Source organism: Phyllostomus discolor, chromosome 4 (genome assembly GCF_004126475.2).
Source record: "Phyllostomus discolor isolate MPI-MPIP mPhyDis1 chromosome 4, mPhyDis1.pri.v3, whole genome shotgun sequence".
NCBI lineage: Eukaryota > Metazoa > Chordata > Mammalia > Chiroptera > Phyllostomidae > Phyllostomus > Phyllostomus discolor.
The window spans coordinates 111,851,813-111,872,054 of record NC_040906.2 but is presented as its reverse complement, the minus strand read 5'-3'; the positions used below and the strand labels follow the sequence as shown (position 1 = coordinate 111,872,054).

The 20,242-nt window shown below is 39.1% G+C and overlaps 1 protein-coding gene and 1 long non-coding RNA gene across 3 annotated transcripts in view; one reads left to right on the top strand and one right to left on the bottom strand.

The window, feature by feature from the left end:
* The first annotated feature begins 537 nt into the window (after nucleotides 1–537).
* The window catches only part of BTBD9 (BTB domain containing 9), a 458,630-nt gene continuing 438,925 nt past the window's right edge, over nucleotides 538–20,242 (top strand). Inside the window, exon 1 of one of the 2 annotated variants that reach the window (XM_028509172.2) lies at nucleotides 538–1,364. The gene's annotated coding sequence lies outside the window, so the exon portion shown is untranslated. Of the gene's footprint in view, nucleotides 1,365–1,740; nucleotides 1,934–20,242 lie in introns of those variants that run through there. The other variant, XM_036024064.1, reaches the window with a different exon arrangement.
* LOC118500184 lies at nucleotides 6,809–14,944 on the bottom strand. The gene is made up of 3 exons (XR_004902736.1): nucleotides 14,804–14,944; nucleotides 11,430–11,432; nucleotides 6,809–6,825 (listed from the first exon to the last, which is right to left on the bottom strand). It is a non-coding gene; the product is annotated as an uncharacterized LOC118500184 (long non-coding RNA).

Here is a 20,242-nt window from a genome sequence, read left to right as displayed (position 1 = left end):
TCAGAAAGTCACTGCTTCAGAGGAGTGAGCTGGTGGCAGGTGCAGCAACAGGCCATGACTGCATTAATGGATGTCACTCCACATGGAACCAGACATCGTGAGTGGAGAGTAACTGTCTTCCCAGTAAACATACCTATATTTAAATTTATCATCATATCCCACAAATCTAATCATCCTCCTAGGATTGCCACCACTAGTAATTTAAGATTAAAAACTTGTGGATAACCCGGACTCATTTTTCTTTGTATCTTGCTAAATGTTTCCAACATCTACCCTAGAACCTGTATTAGAAACTTTGCCTACTCGTTTCTCCCCTACTCAATGCTGTCGAGTCTACCATATTAACAGTTCTCACATTTTCCCCTTCCCACTGCAAATGACTCGGTTACGCTCTATTTCTTACCTGGAGTACAGCAATGACCTCAAAACTAATCTCCCTGTCTCAAGCCTTGCTCTTCCTGTCCATTTTCACTTTCATATCTTTACTCATGAAGCTTCCTTTGCCTGGAATTATGGCATCCAGTTACTCTCTCCAAACTTGGTCCCCCAGTTTGCCCAGTGTCGAGCATAATTGACTACCCAAAATCAGCCCGGATCAGACTTGAGCCTGATTTCAAAGTCAATGCTCCTTAACTGCTCTTGCCCGACTGCCTTCTCTTACAGCAAAGCTGTACAAAGCACCTTTGCATGCATTCTTTCTTCCCTGCCTCACAACTCTACCACACAGACAGGATGGGTGGGTATTGTTATCCCTATTTATAGAATGAGGAAACTGTCCGGGGACTTCACGACTGGGTCGCTCAGCAGTCTTCCACATTAAGCACGCTCTCGGCGCCGTTTGGCTTCACTCCGTTGAGAACCTTCCTGGACCTAACAGAAGTAGCCTGTGGGGTCCACGCCAGTCTGGAAGAGGTCATTACTCTCCACCACAGGCAGCCTGTAAACTCGCCCCGTGAGGAAGATGGGGACCTTCTAATCCGCAGTGACGAGATCAGTGACGGCATACAGTGACGTGAGGCTACGTGACTTACCCGGAGCTAGGTGCCCGCAGAGAAGCTACATCCTGGGGCGCCCCAGCTCCGTAGGACCCCAAGTCCCGCTGGTGGGAAAACCCCGCAAATCCCGCCTGAGGCGACTTCTGAGGCCCTAAACCAGATTTCGCCTGCCAGCCGCCGATCGGTTGCTAAGTGACGCCAGTGCGCTGAAGTGCGTGCGCGGCCACGGCTGTGTGCGTGAGAGAGGACGCGCGCCGCGGCGGCGGCGGCGACGGCAGCAATTGAAGGGGCGGTGGCTACGAGGGGGTTGCGGAGAAGCCGGAAGAGGTTTCAGAGCCCGTGGCTAGGTCGCAGAAGAACGTCCTCTCGGTGAGTAGCCAGGACCTCGCAGGGGAGGTGGGGCCAGGCCGCACCTGCTGCGCGGGCCGGGGCGCGGGCACGCGTGCCCCCACCGCACCCGCGTGCGCCACTCCACGCCCCTCCGCTGCTTTCTTGGAGGACGGGGGCTGAGGAGGGTCAGTTTCTGGACGCAGGCGCTCTGGGATGCGGCTACGAGGGGCCGCGAAGACTGTAGTTCTGAAAGGTGTAGTGGGAAATAGCTGTCTGGGAGCTTCAGGATGGCCCTGCCAGACTCCCAAACTGAGTAGAATCAAGAGACTCCCGGATTCCCAGAGCAGCCTCTCATCCTGTGTGAGACGAGATTGCCCGAGACTGAGAGGAAGCGGAACCGGGGTCCCCGGGGTTCGGGTTCGGAAGTTTGGCACTGGTGGGGCCTTCAGTGCCCCTGCCCTGGCGAGGCAGGAAGGAGGAGCCGGTAGTTGTGTAGGGGATTGTGAATCTGTGCCGGCGAGCGGCGTCGAACACACCCACGACCCAAAGAAGGCGATCTGTCAGAGATAGGGGGCTGCCTACCTGTTGCCTAGTTTCCAACTTCACATGTATATGCACATGCTTAATGTACACCTAAAACTTTGTGTGCTCTGGGCATTTTATCAAGTTGTTACTACAGATTTTGAGGCTAAGGGGAGGATATCTATCTTCAGTGCCTCCTCATAGATTCAGATGAGCTGTTTCATTTCCCAGAATGGAGGGACTGTTTTTTTGTCTTTCTTAAACGTAGAACAGGGTTGCTATTTACTAGATAGAAAATACAGATTCTGTTCAACGTGTGGGCTGGAGAGTGTGGACGGTCAGACAAGCCTGAGTGTAAAGGTGCAGCAAATAATCAGTCCAGTGCTTTCCTCAGTGTGCTGGGCTGTTCGTGGGTACATGTGTGCCGGTTGTAGTTACTATGGGAGAACGCAGGATTGGAGGTAGAGAAGAAGTCATTTTTTTCTGAGTGTTGATTAAGGCAGTGCCTAGAACCGGTAGAAAGACAAACTGTACTGAAATTTAATCGTGATTTGTGCAAGAAAATTGCTCCTGAGTTTTCATTAAGCTCTAAAATACTGTAGTTCAGTTTTATAACTGAGTATCTATCTGTAAAGTCTGTTGCCTGAAATTCTTATCTTGGAACCAGTAAAAAAAACCTTACTGTGCAGCACTTAACTTGAAATTCAGTGTCTCTTGCTCACTGGAGTACAATAGATTTTAGGACAGGAATCACATATGTTTTTGTCATGGTTCCTTCTTCAGTACCGACAAAGTGCTTGCCACAGAGTAGGCAAGCACTAGATATTTGTTATCAATCACACTGTATAAGTGGTGTATAACATTTAGTTCAGCCCTTCAAGTAGCTAATACTTGTGCCTCTCTACCCAGTGTTATGCGACATGTGGAAGGAGGATTGTGGGATTTCAAATGACATAGAATACCTAGCTTTTGTTATTTTAACAGCGAATATCCTAGCTACGAAAATAAAGCATATGTATAAGTGATTATGCAACCAAATGTGGTTGTATGTAAATAGGTGCTCTGTGAGCTGCTATACTTTAAGTGCAGCAGAGATTTAGAAAAGGTAAGAGTTGTGGTGGGCTGAGTTATTAAGTCCTTTGGAAGAGGTAAGATTTGAAGTGGTTTTCTAAGCAAGTGTAAAATTTGAATTAGAGAAGATAAGAAATCGGATGTTGAGTAAACAGCGTGATTTTGGTTTGGGGGATATATTGAGACACTTGTTGAATGAGTGGGATAGAAGGTCTTTGATAGGGGAATATTGGATAGAGAAAGTTTAGTAGAAGGGGAAGGGAAAGTGTTAAGGCTCATGCAGGCTTTATCAGTATCCCACTGATAACAAGGTAGAGTCCATTTGCTGGTGGGATGGGGGTTGTGCTACTCTGAGTAGAATCTTACACAAGAGTAAATGTTATTTTTATGTAAAATGAAAGGATATTAACGGTTGACAGCATCAGGTTGTTGCATACTTCTGATTCCCATTACCTTCTTGGATAAATGCTTCACTAATGTGCGTGTGTCTTATGTGTTTAGTCAGCAGTGCATGTCCCCATTTCTAAAATATACCTGATGTGCTTGGGCCATTCCATTGGAAATTTACTGAAATGATGTACCCAAAGTAATTATCTAGCCACGCTCAGTGACATAGTTTTGCTTGGGATTATCTCTTATAGGGGCCTGTGAGGTTTGCAGTTACTGCTGATCCTGTAAAAATACAAATAATGTTAGCTGGGAAAGGAGACTAGTTGAGGAAGGACACTCAAAAATATTGACAAAATGATTTGAGCAAATTAAAGATGCTTCTGCCAAATATTGAATCTTTGGTCTTTACAATATCTTTTGTGGTTTAGTGAAAATTCTTTCAAATGGTATGTAAACCTGAAGTTGAAGTTAACCTAAGATGTGAAAAGTTACAACACTAAATGTTGCATTATTTAACAACTCAGCAAATATTTATTGGGTGCTGGCTGTGGATAAACATTGTGTTGGGTACTGGCAAGACAAAGAATAAGATACAGTATACTCCTGAGACACTAAGTGTCCAAGGAGACAAACCACTAATGAGGTCATGTTATGGTAAGAGTTAATCACTTTTGGAATGAATAAAATGCTGAGGGAGTGGCTTACTTTGGCTGGGGAAAAATTGACAGACTCAGGGAAAACTTTGAAGAGAAGAGGAACTAACTTAGCCCTAATAGTTGAGTAGAATTTTTCCACATGTAAAAGGGAAAACAAACATTCTAGGCAGAAGGGAGAACAAAACCAGTTGCCAAAGATTAAAAATTGAATAGGGTTTTGTAAAATTTTGAGTTATTTCTTGTAGGCTTGTTGTATGGCAGAAGTGATGAGACAGGAAAGGTATAATTGGGACCAAATTATGAGAGGGTCTTCCATTCTTTTTTTTAAAAATTGAAGTTATTGGGGTAACATTGGTTAATAAAATTATATAGGTTTCAGGCTACAATTCTATATCATCTGTATATTGTATTGTGTGTTCACCACCCCAAGTTACATCTTCCATCAACATTTATCCCTCCCTTCACCCTCTTCTACCTGCCCCCCCCCCCCCACCATCTCCCTTTCCCTCTGGTAATCACCTTACTGTTGTTTGTGTATGAGGGTGTTTTTTGTTTGTTTGTTTAATCTCTTCACCTTTTTCACCCAGTCCCCCAACCCCCTCCACTCTGATAGCTGTTAGTCTGTTCTCTGTAACTGAGTCTGTTTCTATTTTGTTGGTTAGTTTTTTTGTTCCATTAGATTCCACATCTAAGTCAAATCATATAGTATTTGTCTTTGTCTGAATGGCTTATTTCACTTAGCATAATACTCTCCAGGTCCATCCATGCTGTTGCAAGAAGTAAGATTTCCATCTTTTTTATGATCACGTAGCATTCCATTGTGCAGATGTACCGTAACTGTTTTATCCACTGTCTACTGATGGACACTTGGCTGCTTCCAAATCTTGGCTATTGTAAATAATGCTGCAATGAACGTAGGGGTGCATATATTCTTTTGAATTAACATTTCAGGTTTCTTTGACTATATTCCCAGAAGTAGAATTGCTGGGTCATAAGGCAACTTTATTTTTAATTATTTGAGGTAACTCTGTACTCCTTACCTCTGTGGCTGCAACCAGTCTGCATTCCCACCAACAGTGCATGAGTGTTCCCTTTTCTCTAAATCTTTGCCAACATTTGTTGTTTGTTGATTTATTAATAATAGCCATTCTGACAGGTGTGGGTGATATCTGATTGTGGGTTTTTTTAAAAATTATTGATTTGAGAGAGAGAGAGAGAGGTATCTATTTGTTGTTCCACTTATTTATATATTCATTGGTTTGTTTTTGTATGTGCCCTGACTGGGGATTGAACCTGTAGCCTTGACATACTACAATGGTGCTCTGACTAACTGAGCTACCCAGTCGGGGCTCATTGTGATTTTAATTTGCATTTCTCTGATAATTGGTGACATTGAGCATCTTTTCATATGTCTATTGGCCATATGTATGTTCTTTTTGGAGAAGTGTCCATTCAGGTTCTTTGCTCACTTTTTAAATTGGATTGTTTGTTTTTTGGTGTTGAGTTGTATGAGTTCTTTATAAACTTTAGATATTAACTCTTTATCAGATATATCATTGGTAAATATATCCTCCTGTTCAGTGGGCTGTTTTTTCATTTTTCAAAATCATTTTATTTTAATTATTGTTCAAGTACAATTTTCTGTCTTTGTTTTTTCATTTTGTTGATGGTTTCCTTTGCTGTGCAAAAACTTTTTAGTTTGATATAGTCCCATTTGTTTACTTTTTCTATTGTTTCCCTGGCCCAAGGAGATATATCAGAAAAATATGGCTATGAGAAATGTCTGAGATCTTAACTATATTTTCTTCTAGGACTTTTATGGTTTTGAGTTTAAGATTTAAGTCTTTACTCAATTTTGAGTTTATTCTTGTATACAGTGTAAGAAAGTGGTACAGTTTCATTTTTTGCAATTTTCCCAACACCATTTATTGAATAGACTATCTTTACCTTATTGTATGTTCTTGCCTCCTTTGTCAAACATTAATTGACCATAAAGGCACGGATTTATTTCTAGGCTCTCTATTCTGTTCCATTGATCTGTATGTCTGTTTTTATGCCAGTACCAAGCTGTTTTGATTACTATGGTCTTGTAGTACAGTTTGGTAACTGATTGCATGATTCCTCCAATTTTACTCTTTTTTTTCTCAAGATTGTTGTGGCTATTGGGGGACTTTTGTGATTCCACATAAATTTTTGGAGTATTTATTCTAGTTCTGTGAAATATACCATTGGTATTTTGCTAGGAATTGTATTGAATCTATAGATTGCTTTGGGTAGTATGGACATTTCAATAATGTTAATGTTAATGTTAATTCTTCCCATCCTTGAACATGGTATATGCTTTCACTTATTTATATCTTCTTCGGTTTCTTTTTTCAGTGTCTTACAATTTTTTGAGTACAGGTCTTTTACATCCTTGGTTAAGTTATTCCTAGATATTTTATTTTCTTTTTGATGCAATTGGAAATGGGATTGTTTTCTTAGTTTTCTTTTCTGATATAGTTCACTATTGGTGTATAGAAATGGCAACTGACTTCTAGATATTTATTTTGTATTGTACTACTTTACCGAGTTCATTTATCAGTTCTAGTATTGGGTTGGCCAAAAAGTCCATTTCATTTTTTCCATAAAATAAAAGATACATTTTTCATTTTCACCAATAACTTTATTGATTTGGATATTTTGAGTACGTTGGCTAACTCCTGCATAATATAACGTTGATTGTTCTCAATTAATGTCTTGATTTGATTGCTATCTGTTTCAATTGGTCTACCTGACCCTGGAGCATCGTCCAGGGAAAAATCTCCAGCATGGAACTTTGCATACCACTTTGACCTGTTTGATCAGTCACAGCACTTTCTCTATACACTGCACAAATCTTTTTTTTTTTTTTTGGTGTTTAAGTTGTGTTTTTTACCTTTCTTGAAATAATAAAACATAATATGCTAAAAATGTTGCATATTTTCTTCCATCTTCAATATTAAGATGGCTACACAAAAATGACCAATTTTGATACTTGAAAAAATGCACACTGATATCACAGCTGTCACAAATACAATCAAACACAATTGTTTTGAATGAAGTTAAAGACAACTAAGCACCGCTAGAGCCATCTTATTGGGGGGGGGGGGGCGCCCAACAAGTTAACTTTTGGCCATCCCAATAGTTTTTTGGTAGAATCTTGAAGGTTCTTGATACACAGTATCATGTTGTCTGCAAATAATGACAGTTTTACTTCTTCCTTTCCAATTTGGATGTCTGTTATTTCTTCTTCTTGTCTGATTGCTGTGGATAGTCCAGTACTATGTTGAATAAGAGTGGTGAAAGCGGACATCCCTGTCTTTTTTCTGATCTTAAGGGAAACACTTTTACTTTGCCCATTGAATATGGTGTCACCTGTGGATTTGTCATTTAGACCTTTATTATGTTGAGGTGTGTACCTTCTCTTCCCACTTTGCTGAGAGTTTTTTTTTATCACAAATGAGTGCTGTATTTTATCAAATGCTTTTTCTGAATCTGTTAGTATGATCATATGATATTTATCCTTCATTTTGTTTATGTGGTACAACCCATTTATTGATTTGGGGATGTTGTGGCAACCTTGTACCCTACTTCATTCTAAAAAGCCTAGACTTCCCCCTTCTACTCCTATGCTGGCAATGGAGCTCTTCGGAAGGTAGAAAAAACCAGATCAGAAAGTTAACTGGCAGTTTACATGCAGATTGCATTAGAGTGGAGAAGCAGGGAGACCAGTTAGGATGTATTGGAAGTGAGAGACGCTGGGAGCCTGAATAGGGACTGTGGGAATTGATGGATTGTAGAGAAACTTTGGATTTTACAGTCCCTAAATATTATGACCAGCCAGAAGTGAGAGAAGTCAAAGAAGACTTGTCTAGCTTGAATATCTGGAGATTATGAAGACATTAAGTTAGAAAACACCAGAGGAAGAGCTGACTTGCAATGGAGAGTGGAAATGATTGCATGTTAATTTTAAGGTCCTTGTTCAAAGTTTAGAGAGATCCACTATGTAATTGGAAATTCTATTCCAGATACAGTTTAGGAATAATTGCAGTTTTCGTGAGTGCCTCTGAAGCTATGGAAGTAGTACCACTAGGAGTTAGCATAGTGGTTAATGCTGTGGACTTGGGAGTCAGAAAAATCCAAGGTCAGATCTGTGTTATACCATTTATTTGGTTGGATTGGGTGACCTTGGGCAAGTTACTTAATATCTCTAAGCCTAAATTTCTTCTAAAATGTGGGGATAATAATACTTCAAAGACTTGTTGTTCAGGGCCCTGGCTGGGTAGTTCAGTTGATTAGATCATTGTCCTGATATGCCAAGGTTGTGAGTTTAATCCCTAGTCAGAGCACATACAAGAAACAACCAATGAATGTATAAATAAGTGGGACAACAAATCAGTGTTTCTCTCTCTCCCCTCTCTTCCTTCCCCCTCCCCTCCCCCTTCCTCTTTTCTTCTCCCCTCCCTTTCCCCCTTCCCTCCCCCTTCCTCTTTTCTTCTCCCCTCCCTTTCCCCCTTCCTCTCTCTCTCTAAAAATCAATAAATTAAAAACAAAATTTACAAAATAATTCTTAGAGATTAAGATACCACGTACACAGTGGTTAGCACAATACCTGGCTTATAAATGTGTCATAAATGACAGCTGTTGCTAGTAGTAGTAGTAGTTACAGTTGTAGAGGAGAATTGAGAACTGGAAAGGACAAGGGATGGAACTTTTTTTAGAAATCGACAAGTAGATGAAACTTAGATTTGTTTTTAAACTTGAGCATGCATCAGAAATACCTAGAGGCCATGGTAAGACACAGATTTCTGGGCCCCACTCTGATAATTTCTGATTCAGTAGGTCTCAGTGGGGCTTGAGAATATACATATTTTTTGAACAAGTTCAGAAGTGATGATGCTATTTCCAGGACCACACTTTGAGAACTGCTGACTTAGAATGTGCATGAAAGAAGAAAACCCACAACAGAGAAGGCCAAGGTTGATGGAGAACCAAGAGAGTTTAGAGAAGGAAGTAATAGCCTGCAGACTCGATCCACTAGTCTGCTTTCCAAGTACATAGACCTCATTTCATTATTATTTCTTTCTTCTCCAGGATTTGGCATAATGCTTGGCACATAGCATTGTTTGAATGAACCTTTGACGCTTAATACTGTTCTGGTGCATGACTGCATGTACTTCACACCGATTTCATTCATCCTCATGTCTCTGCTGAGTCACAGAGAAGGTAGTTTCTAATTTTACATATGTGTATGTATGTGGGTGCAGTCACAGTAAATTTCTCTCAAACAGCTGATGCATAGCTAGGTGCTTGAGTTTGTGTTAGATGCTCTTCCCCCATTATTTTTAATGTCAGAATCCAGTTTGCAAAATAATTGTCAATGAGAGGTGTCAAGATTACAATCTGTGTTTTGTGTTAGGCACTTTGCAGGTTATTGGTAAGCACATAATATTCTCTCTGTACCTGGGAAGTTTAAAATAGGATGGGCAAAATGGGCAAGAACCTGAAGGACCCTAACTGGTATGGTTCAGTTGGTTGGGCATTGTCCTGCAGACTGAAAGGTCACAGAGTTCTATTCCAGGTCAGGGTACAAGCCTGGGTTGCAGGGTCAGTCCGCATTTGGGGTGTGTGCAAGAGGCAACCAATTAGTGTTTCTCTCATATTGATGTTTCTCTCCCTTTCTTCCTCCCTCCCTTCCCATTTCTTTAGAATCAATAAAGAAAATAAAAATACCCCAAAGGAAAGGAACAGGAGGAGATATAATCATAGAAATGTGGATGGAGAGAAATCTGCATATAAGCACTTATTTCTTGTTTGCCGATAATACTTTGGATCTTATGTCTCTCATATACTGAAAACTTTGGCATGTAGCACAAATGTTAGTTCTGATCTCTGATAGAGAGTTACAAGGGAGTCTACTATATAGGAAATCAAACACTAGTTGTGCAAAGATAAGTATACAGTAAAGAGATTTTAGGAGTTAAATGTAGCAATTCACCATGCTTCTTATTCTTCTTGGCCTCTTGTTTTTTCAAATTTATTCTTTCTGCTAACACTCATTAAGTATTTACTATGTGTCAGAAGCTGTGCACAGTGCTGGGCATAGAGCAATGATTGTTGCTCTGGGCATCTGACACTAGCTTTACTTAGGGGTATGATACTGTCTGCATGAGTGTGCACACGCATTGTCGGGGATAGATCTGATGCCTGAATTTTATAGTCTTAAGAATATATTGATATGAGAAGACATCAAGGACTTGAAGTTAAATTTATTCAGCTTTATGTATGTGAGGAGCCATGAAAAATATAATGGTAAATGAATTTTTAAGCATTCAAAGAATATAATTTGTTAGAGGAGTAAAAAACATATTTACAGTACTATATAGAATATAATAAGTACTATGTAAATATTGATCACAGACTAGATTTTCCAATGCTTGTTGAGTTCCTTAGTGTTCAGTTTTGATTTAAACTCATAAGCTGGTATAATGTTCCAGAAATTAAATGTCATAAATCCCCATTAATCTCGTAGGCAGCCTTTTGTATTTTTATATGATACAAAAAATATTCTGGCAATCTGTGCCCTTATTTTCCTGGTTTGGGAAATGTACTTATAATACATGTAAGCAGAAAGGTCATTAACAACTAGTTACTGTTTTTTACAAGGCCTAGTAACTTGTATTAGGCTAGGCCTTTTCTATATGTCATTTAATTCTTGTAATAACAACCTTGTAAATTGGACTTTATTCCCATTTTACCAGTAAGGCAACTGAGATTCAGAATGGGGAGAACAGTTTTCCTGCAGTTTGTGGCTGGTGAGGTGGGACAGGGCTAGTGCTCTTCTTGTCAGCTGCTGGTATCAGCATGGGGCCTTAGCATGCAAATATCCCGATGAAGAAGTCCAGTCTTGTTTCCACTGACTTGGGAAAAGTTATTGGAGGAAATTAGAATTTTCATAAAATGAATTGAAGACAATTAGATAATATCATTAGGGATGGAGTGGGAATGGAGGAGGACATTAAAAGGTGATAATCACTAATGGTGATTATTCTGCGAAGATATGCTATATTTGACCCAACAATTTTAATTTTTAATTGACTGAAAAAAGATTTTGCATAAATGTTCAGATTTTCCACTTTATGTATAGGTGCAAACTATTCTAGAAGAGGAACTGCACTTTTCTAAGCTAATGACATTTAAATTAAAGTCAGAACTCCTTTTATTTCCTTTTTATTGAATTTATTAGGGTGTCACTGGTTAACAAAATTATACTGATATCAGGCACACAGTTCCACAATACATCTGTACACTGTATTGTATGTTCACCACTCCAAGTCAAGTTCCCTTCTATCAACATTTATCCCCCCTACCTTCCTCCACCATCACCCCCCAGTCACCACACTGTCATTTCGTGAGTCTTTTCCTTTTTGCTCAAGCCATTCACCCCCTGCCCCAGCTTTCCAAACTACTCCCCGAACAGCTGTCACCCTGCTCTCTGTCTGTCTCTATTTTGCTCATTAGTTCATTTTGATCATTAGATTCCATGTGTGTACTTGTTTTTTTCTGACTGGTTTATTCAGAAGTCCTTTAAAAAAAAAACTTCACCCAAGGGCAATTTTTTCTTTACTTTTACAGGGAGAAAAACAAGGTGGGGAAGGGGAAAGGGAGAGAAACATTGATCAGTTGCCTCTCGTACATACCCCTACTGGGATTGAACTGCAACCTAGTTATGTGCCCTGACAGGGAATTGAACCTGTGACCAGTCACTTCATGAAAAATATCTTGCTTCTCACTCCAAACAATGTGTACTTGAGATTTCCCAGCTAATCTTCCCTTTTTCTATAGCACTTACTCCTCCCATCTAGCCAACTGTCTATTTTTAAATCTGTTTACAAGTTAAATTCTTGTCTGTATATTCTATTTATGGTTTAAAATGTTTATTTTGATTTGCTTTATTCCTTTGGGTCTTCTTTTATACATTCCTGAAGTATTGACTGTACAGTTGACCCTTGAACAGCACTGGTTTGAACTGATGGGTCTACTTATTCACAGATATTTTTCAATAAATATAGTTGGTCATCCATATCCCTGGGTTTTGCATCCACAGATTCATTTAGCCATGGATAAAAAACTATTTTTGATCTGCAGCTGTGAGTCTGTGGTGGGTGTGCAGGACTGACTGACTGCATTGTTGTACACCGTGTTGCATAAGGGACTTAAGCATCCATGGGTTTTGGTCTCCATGGTGTCCTGGAGCTAATCCCCCAGGGATACCAAGGGACTGTAGTTAAGTTTTGGGGGGAGTAAAAGTTATGTATGGGTTGGTTCCCCTTACCTCTGTGTTGTTCAAGGGTCAACTGTAATTATATTTGTATAGTCTTTTTCAGCTAATTTCACAAAAACTTTCTACATAATTATTATTATACAGATGGATAAATATAAACCCTGTATTAGTTATCATTGCTATAGAAGAGGGGTAACAAATTACCCCAAAATGTAGCAGCTTAAAGCAACAAACATATCTAAGCATTTCTGTGGGTCAGGAATTCAGTGGCGGCTTATCTCAGTGTATCTGGTGACGTACACCATTGACCAGCACTGCAGCAGTCACCTGAAGGTGTCACTGGGCTGGAGGATCTGCTTCTAAGGTGGCTCTCTCAACATGGCTGTTGGCACAAGACCTCAGGTCTTTTCATAGGGCTGTTTGAGTGTCCTCACAACATGTCAGCTGGCTTTACCCAGAGCAAGTGATGCAAGAGAGAGCAAAGAGGAAACCACGTGCCTTATATGTCCTATCTTGAATACACACATTGCCACTTCTGCTATGGTCTGTTATAAGTGAATCATTAAGTCTTGCCCACACTCAAGGAAAGACAACTAGACTTCACCTTTTTTGTGGGGGAGGGGGCAAAGAGGGGTTTTGTCAAAGAATTTGTAGATATATTTTAAAGCAATCATAAATCTTTTGTCATGTGAAACCATATCCTCAGCTGATTGATTGTCCCTATTGTAGCACTGTAATGCTGTAATTTTTCTGACTTATGTATTCACAGTATTTTCTGGAAATGCTGTGAAGAAAAGGTAATGGCTTTTATAATTAAAAGCAAGTTTTCATAAATTACAGATTTGTTGGTGATTTATTGAAGTTATACATCTATCTCATTAGCTTTAGTCCTAATACAGTTAGACTGTTTTCATTTTTATCCTATTTCATGTATTCAGGTATAATTTTATTTACCCTTATTTAATAGTTTCCATAACTAATCTTTTTTTTATGGGAGGTGTTTTATTTTTAAAGATTTTTTCCACATTTTATTTTATTATTTTTTAAATATATTTTTTTGGTTATGCTATTACAGTTGTCCCAATTTTTTCCCCTTTGCCCCCCTCTACCTACTCCCATTCCCTCCAGCAATCCCTCCCCCCCTTAATTCATGTCCATGGGTCATGCACATAAGTTGTCTACTCTATTACTTATAATGTTGTTAACATCCCCCTGTCTATTTTGTACCTACCAATTTCTGCTTCTTAATCCCTGCACCTGTCTCCCCATTTCCCCCGCCCAACTGATAGCCCTCCAAATGATCTCCATATCTATGATTCTGTTTCTGTTCTGCTTGTTTGCTTAGTTTGTTATTTGGATTCAATTATTGATAGTTGTGAATTTGTTATCATTTTAATGTTCGTTGTTTTGATTTTAATTCTCTTGTAGAATTCCCTGTAGAATTTCCTTTAATAATGGATTGGTGATGAACTCCTTCAGCTTTACCTTGTCTGGGAAGCACTTTATTTGCCCTTCAGTTTTAATTGATAGCTTTGTCAGATGGAATAATCTAGGTTGTAGGTCCTTGATTTTCATCACTTTGAATATTTCTTTCCAGTCCTTTCTTGCCTGCAAAGTTTCTTTTGAGAAATCAGCTCACAGTCTTATGGGAACTCCTTTGTAGATAACTCTCTGTTTTTCTCTTGCTGCTTTTAAGATTTTCTCTTTACCTTTAACCTTTGGCATTTTAATTATGATATGTCTTGGAGTGGGCGTCTTTACATCCATCTTGTTTGTGACTCTGTTTTCTCTACTTGTATGTCTGTTTCCTTCATCAAATTAGGGAAGTTTTCTTTCACTGTTTTTTCAAATAAGTTTTCAATTTCTTGCTCTTCCTCTTTGACTTCTGGCACTCCTATGATTTGCATGTTGGTACGTTTAAAGATGTCCCAGAGGCTCCTTGGCCTATCCTTGTTTATTGAATTATTTTTTCTTCCTACTGTTCTGATTGAATGGTTTTTCCTTCCTTGTGTTCCAAATCATTGATTTGATTCTTGGCATCGTCCCCTCCACTGTTGGTTTCCTGTAGATTTTTCTGTATTTCACGTAATACAACCTTTATTTATGTCTGGGTCTTTTTTATGCCATTGAAGTACCCAGTGAGTTCCTGGAACATCCTGATAATGCATAGTTTAGAACTGTGCATTTGATAGGTTGCTTATCTCCATTTCACTTTGTCCTTTTTCTGGATTTTGTTTTGTTCTTTCATTTTGGCTATATTTCTTTGTTTCCTCATTTTGTCAGCCTCCCTGTGTTTGTTTCTACGTATTAGGTAGAGCTTCTTTGACTCCCTGTCTTAGTAGTGTGGCCCATTGTAGAAAAGTGCACCTGTTAAGTTATATGGGGTGGAGCCTTAGCCAATCGCCAGGACAGGGCAACCGGTGTCACTACTCTGGTGTTCTGTGTAGGGGAGGGCTCACAGAGGACACAGTGCTGCTGCCTGGCTTCTGGAGTTTTGCCCAGAAGAAAGCTGTCTCCTGGCACTCACACTTTACTTTTTCCCTGTATGCCACTGGTGCCCTTCCAGCTGTTGCCCTGGTGCTGAATACCAGAGGGGATGGGTCTGTGTGAGTCCTAAGTCCATTGCTGGCCCTTTAAGAGTAGTCTTTTAAGAATCCTGCAGTTTCTTATGCTGCCCCAACCCCCACTGCTTTTACAGCCAGAAGTTATGGGGACTTATCTTCTGCTGCTAGAACCCTGGGCTGGGTGGTCTGGACTGGGTGGTTGGACTGGAGCTGGGATCCCTTGCTTCTGAGATATCCCGTCTGTTCCCAACTACACGCCTCCATACCATTCTGCATCTCCACACTTCTCCATGCGTCTCTGCTCCTTTCCGCCCTTCCCACCCATCTGGATGAATGTGGCTTCTTTAAATCCTTGCTTGTTGGACTTCCACACAGCTTGATTTTCTGATAACTTGGGTGGTATTTGTTTTTTAGTCTAGTTGTGTTTTTTACTATAGTTGTGTGCAAAGGTGGGGTGTCGTTACCTACTCCTCCATCTTAACCAGAAGTCTCTCCTCCATAACTGAGCTTACATAGCACAAAACATTGTTCATTCTTGAGAAAGTGTATATAGAACACAATTGGTTTAGTCAGGGAATCTTTTTAGAACATGTCACAGTTAAGTTTATATTTCAGCACTTTATTTCTTTAGATGTTAATCAAATCTTGACTTCACCATGTCTACCCCCAACAAGTATCAGTTACCTGTTTACTTTTTTCTTCTTTTACTTTTAACCTAATTTTATGTAGAAAAGAATTCTCATATAACCTTCAATACATCCCTCAAAAGTTAACACTTTACCGCATTTGTTTCATTCTTTTCTCTTTCTCTTCTATATGTTTTTCCTAACTATTCAAGAGTAAGTTGCAGATATAATGCTGTTTTATTTCAATCCTTTAGTGTGAATTTCCTAAAAAAAAAAAGAAAGAAAAGAATTTTCTTACTGAACATCTTGTAATCCTCAAAATCAGGAAATTAGCATTAATACAATACTATTATGTAACCTACAGGCCTTGTTATCCCAATTGGCTTATCCATCAATGCCCTTTATGGCAGCAACAACAAAAACCCAATATCCCAAGACAAAAAAAAAACAAACGTTCACATAGTGTGCCTTCAGTTCTTGGTTTTTCTTTGGTTTCTTTTATCTTGAACAGTTCCTTAGTCCTTGTCTGTTAGACACTGACATTTTTTAAGAGAATAGGCCAGTGTTTTGTTTCTAAGTAGAATGCCTCTCATTTGAGGTTTGTCTGGTATTTCCACATGATTATATCATGTTAATGCATTTTGGAGGAATACCACAAATGTAATGTGGTTTTCTCAGTATGTCTTTTCAGGAGGCCAGTGATGTTGATGTGTCCCATTACTGCTAATGTTAATTTTGATAATTTAGTGAAGACAGATTTTGCCTAGTTTCTCCATGGTAAAGTTATAATGTTTCCTTTGTAAGTCTCCTGGGAAAATAATTTGAGACTCTATAAATACCCTGTTACCCCTTAAACTTTCATCCACTAGTTTTAGGATCTATTGATTATTCTCTCCTCAGTCAATTTTGCCAAATGAATATTTTCTAATTCCATCATTCCTCTGCATTTATTAGTTGACATCTCCCCATTAGTTAATCAAATAATTAATATCACTAGGAACTCACAGATTCCTATGTTATGCAATGGGTTATAATTCTTTATAAAGAATTTATTCATATTTAAAAATAATTATTTGCCCTGGCTGGTGTGTCTCAGTGGATTGAGTGGCAACCCGCAAACCAAAGGGTCGCCAGTTCAATCCCACTCTAGGGCACATGCCTGGGTTGTGGGCCAGGTCCCCAGTAGGGGACATGTGAGAGGCAACCACATATTGATGTTTCTCTCCTCTCTTCTGCCTCTTTTCCCCTCTCTAAAAATAAGTAAATAAAAATCTTAAAAAAATAAAAAAATTATTTATTTATTTGTACTCAAATTGTTCCATATTCAATCAATAGAAGCCCTTTCAAGCTGGCTAATGTCTTTTTGACATGTCCCCATTATTCTTTGAGCACTTCCTTATTTTATGATACATCAAACGTTTTTCTTTTCCCTGCCCCTGCCCTGGAATGAGCTCCAGAGAAACCCTAGTAGAAAATTGTATATAGAGATTGAAATCTCACAGCTATTGGGATAGCATTGTTTCTGGGCCCTCATAGAAGAGGTATGTGTGCCTTCAATCCCCCCATCTATATCTACTTTTGTGTACCTCCATCCGTATTAAACCTATGAGTTCACACTGACACTTCCAATTCCAATCCTACATCACGTGGTTTATTATGTCCCTTCCCCTTTTTATATTTGTAACTCTCTTCTGCAACATTGAGAACCTAGTTCCCTTTTATTGACTTCATATTTACCTACTTGTATACTCCTAATGTACCTAGAAAGAAGGTACAAAATTGCAAATTTATGCTTCTGTGAAAATGAAACCCACTAACTAGAGCTTAATATTTGCTTAACTTAAAAAAAAATTGCCTGAAGGAATATAGTGCAAATACTTTGTTCAAAAGTTACATGGTGTATGTAACTCCTTTAGTGTGGTTATGTGACTCTCTTGAAATGTATTTCAAATGTGTTCAGGTCATTTGATTCTCTGTATTTCATGTTACCCTCTCGTGTTACCCCATCTTTGTTGATTTTATTTACTGTCTTTTTTTTTGGATGTGTGAAACATGGTTGTAAAAAACAAAAAGGCATTCGCAGAGAAGTGTCACTCTCATTCCTTTTGTTATTCTACCCTCTTTCTACCCCCCCCACCTATAGATGATCTATTGTCTCTGTTTTATCTTTCATATGCTTCTTTTTGCACAAATAACCAGATATATGTATAGTTTCTTATTTCCCCTTTTTTCTTACAAAAGGTGCTAATGATATATATTCTTTTGCTTTTTACATTTAACAGTATGTCCTGGAAGCCACCCACCTCAGTTCACAGAGATCTTCCCTATTTTTTTTTAGACAGTTACATAAAATTCCACTGTGAGGAGGTCACCTGTTTACTTTTACAGGGTTTCTTATATTTTTACATACTGCTTTCAGAGCACTTTCATCTTGTTGCCTCATTCCATTCATGCTTCTCTCTACCTTTCTCATTTAAGGTTAGGTACCTTTCTTAGGTCTCCTTGTTCAAATTCTCTAGGCCATGGATTAAGCTATCAGATAAGCTTACATTTTCCTCCCTGTCAATTCCTTGTCCTGGTGAATGGTACATTATTCATTTAAGCTGGAAACCTGAGTGTCCTGAACTATCAGTTCATCATCCCTCATATCCATTTTCTCCACTATTCCTACTGCTTTCACCTTCATTGAAATCCTCATAGTTTATGGCCTGGATTATTGCATTAGAGTTTTAACAGTGGTTCTAGGACAGTATTTGAGTCACCTGGGGTTTGCCCTAAATGGAAATTCTCGACCTCCTGACTCAGAAACTGGGGATGGAGCCTAGCAATATGTGTTCTCATCATACCCTCTGGGTGGTTCTGATACATCTAAAGTTTGAGAACCACAGCCATAGAGTTTAATGTTATAGAAGGAGCTTTTAAAGCTCCTTTTAAAAGGGAAAAAAGGGAACAAGCTGTGAAAAGCAGGACCAATTTTACGAAGGTGACCCAGGCACAGGATGCCTCAGAAAAGGTTGAAAACTCATTTGTTTCTCTCCTGATTTTCCTTTTTTGTACTGTAGGGCACATAGTCTTGGGCCCAAGATTCTGGAACTTTACAGTGGCAATTTCTCCTTCCTGGGTTGCAGCTTACATAGAGAATGTCTATGTATTTTTAAACTTTTATTTCTGTTGTTCAATTTAATACACATATAGAAAAGTACATGGAATACAAATGTTCAGCTTAATGAATTATTTTAAAGTAACATCCAATTTATTGCCACTCAGGCTAACAAGTAAAACATTGCCAGTACCTGGAAGCCCCTCAGGTGCTCCTTCCCCAACACAGCTGCTCTCCTGGATGTAGCCAATGTCCTGCTTTACATAGCATTACTTCCTAAGTATACACATTAAATGCTTATAGGTTACTTTGCCTATTTTTGAACTTTATATATAGGCATATCTCTTTTTAATGTGCTTGCTTTATTGTGCTTCACAGATGTTGCATTTTTTACAATTGAAGGCAAGATCCTTTGCCAGCAAAAAGATTTTAACTGGCTTAATTGTGTTGGTCTGAAACTGAACCATAATATCTCTGAGATATGCCTGTAAATACAATCATATATGTGTATTCTTAGTGGTTGGCTTCTTCAGCTTAATTTTACATTTGTAGATGTATCCATCTTGTTACACACAGCTAATTTTGTTCATTTTCACTGCTGTTTATTCTATTTCATGACTACATAATTATTTTAAAAGATTTTATTTATTTACTTTTAGAGAGGAGAAGGGTGGGAGAAAGAGAGGGAGAGAAACAGTGTGTGGCTGCCTCTCACATGCCCCCTGAATTGGGGACCTGACTTGCAACCCAGGCATGTGCCCTGACTGGGAATTGACCCAGCAACCCTTTAGTTCACAGGCCAGCACTCAATCCACTGAGCCATGTAACTACATAATTTATTCACCCTTTATGTTGCTGATGGACATTTGAATTGTTTCTAGAGTCTTTTGTTTTGTGTTTTGCAATGACAGTTTTGCTCATGCTCATGAATACATCTTCCCTTAGGGTATAATAGGGTAGAATTGCTGAGTCGTATGATATGAACATCTTCAACTTTGGTAGATAACATCAGACTTTTTTAAAGTGGCTAGATCAAGTAAATATTTCTACTTATTTTTGAACCTTTACATTAACACTGAGCATCAGTTGTATCAAGCCTGCTTATACTCATACTGCAGTTTCATTACCTTGCTAAAGTTTTAGAGATAGAAGGCAGCTTAATGAAGAAATCCCCTTTAACATCTCAGCTACACCAACTCATTACCTTTTTTATTTTTATTTATTTATTTTTTTACCTTTTAAAATTTTAATTGCTGTTCAAGTACAGTTTTCTGCCTTTTACCCCCATCCCAGCCCACCCCCCTCAGCCCTCCCCACCTCCCGTTTGTCCCCTCCCCCCCAGTATTGCCCATGTGTCCTTTATACCAGTTCCTTCAAACCCTTCCCCTCTTCCCCTGAAATTCCCTCCCCTCTCCCCTCTGTTCACTGTCAGCCTGTTCTCAATTTCAGTGTCTTTGGTTATATTTTGCTTGTTTGTTTGTTTTCTTGATTAGGTTCCTGTTAAAGGTCAGATCATGTGGTATTTGTGTCTTTCACCGCCTGTCTTATTTTGCTTGGCATAATGCTTTCCAGTTCCATCCATGCTGTTGCAAAGGGTAGGAGCTCCTTCTTTCTTTTTGCTGTATAGAATTCCATTGTATAAATGTACCATAGTTTTTTGATCCATTCATTTACTGTTGGGCA